The sequence below is a fragment of the Dicentrarchus labrax genome, unplaced genomic scaffold (genome assembly GCF_905237075.1).
Source record: "Dicentrarchus labrax unplaced genomic scaffold, dlabrax2021, whole genome shotgun sequence".
NCBI classification, from domain to species: domain Eukaryota; kingdom Metazoa; phylum Chordata; class Actinopteri; family Moronidae; genus Dicentrarchus; species Dicentrarchus labrax.
The window spans coordinates 19,144,539-19,146,394 of NW_026136707.1; positions in this window are offsets into that span (position 1 = coordinate 19,144,539).

Sequence of the window (1,856 nt, forward strand, 5' to 3'; positions counted from 1 at the left end):
TATTCACAGGCATTAAGTATCTTGATTTTTGTTTTAAATACTTTTTTCTTTCATATTTCATTTTGTTTTTTTGTATTTTTTTCTTATGCATGTTGTCGAGTCTAAAGATGTCTGGAACTTTAGAGTTTTAGTGCATTTCAATTGCAGTTCAGTGGCTTTTGGATATTTTCTTGCAAAAATCTAAAAGCCATCACTTTCCATCACACCATTTCTAAGCCCAACTGTGTATTTTACACAGGAATAATTTCAAGGACTGTCCTCAAAATGGTATGAATGCTGTTTCCAGATGTCTCAAACAAATGTATGTGCATGATCAATACCTTTATTTTAAGTGAGCATTCCTTTGTGCTCTTGTGAGCAAGAAAAGTGAAGTGTGTGTGTGTGTGTGTGTGTGTGTGTGTGTGTGTGTGTGTGTGTGTGTGTGTGTGTGTGTTTGAATTTAAATGGTTTGGAATGAGATTGCCTTCAGGGTGCACAGGGAATCTCCACTCTCTGGACTTATAAACACCTCAGCACGGGGCGATGAGTGTGTGCGTGTGTGTGTGTCTGCACGCCATGCTCTGTTTACACACCTACTTGGACACACTCCCTTTGCCCTGTACGTGCCCTAAGAGAAACATGCACACCACACACACCTACGCACACACACACACACACACACACACACACACACACAAACACACCTAAACACACACGCATTTTATGAGCCATCTAGAAAAACAAATAAACAAACTCCACAATCCCACCAAGCAATGACATAAACACTCCAACAGAGGCATGCACTTTCTCCCCAGCTGTTCATTTATCTGTCTATGTATATCTCTCTCTCTCTTTCTGTTGATTTCTATCACTTCAATACCACACAACTACATACAGACATGCAAAAGAAGATGGTTAAAGAAATACTAGACTGACAGATATGAAAAGAGAAATGACTGAACAAGAGAGTATTTAATATTTAGACAACCAGGAATAATACAGTCACGTACATAAAAACTCCATTTGAACTGATACCTTTTCAGCCCCTGCCTTGTCAGTGAAGATGCTGAGACAATCTCCGTTAATCTCCCTCCCTTCATCTCTTGTCACCCTCCTCTCCTCTCTCATCCCACTCTCCCCTCCTTTTTCTCTCAGAGTCACGGCTCATTGGAAGACAAACATCCTGACCCTCCACACACCCCCACCGCTCCCCCAGGCCCATCTATAAACTATGCCTCCCTCTATTCCTCCCTCTTATCCCTTCATCCCTTTCTCCCTCCCTCCCTCCCAGCTAAGCTTGTAACCATATCCTACCTGCAGCGTATTCTTTACATGCATTCATCAATGTCAGCCATTTAGACAAGCTCTTAGAGGGCAAGAAAAACAAAACACAACATTAAATTAGCGGCAGAGGGAGAGTTGTTGTGTGGTTGCTGGTGGGATGTGAAAAGGAGGTGTCCTGGAGAGAAGGCATGCGTGGAATCAGTAGTATGGCCCCCTTGCTGAGCTTAAGAATCACTGATTCAGGACATCTCAGTGTCAGTGTTTTTTTTTTATTGACAGAGTATCCATAAGTTGAACAATTTAAATCAGTTAGTTTTAGTTTATATTGCAGGTTGCCAAGGGACTGTACAACACCAGAGGACTATAGGATCATACATAGGTCAGGGAAACAGCATGAGAGATGTTGTGTAGTGATGATATGGACTGATAGAGTGTCTGTAATCAACTAGGCACTTATTATTTGCACAAAACTATGTAAACATAGGGCAGCAAGACAAGGTGTTGGTATTTTGGTTTTTCTTCCAAATAGTTTCACTAGTTTTTTTATGATTAAAAAAGCTGAATCCACACATTTAGATTTTCAGCAACCTTTT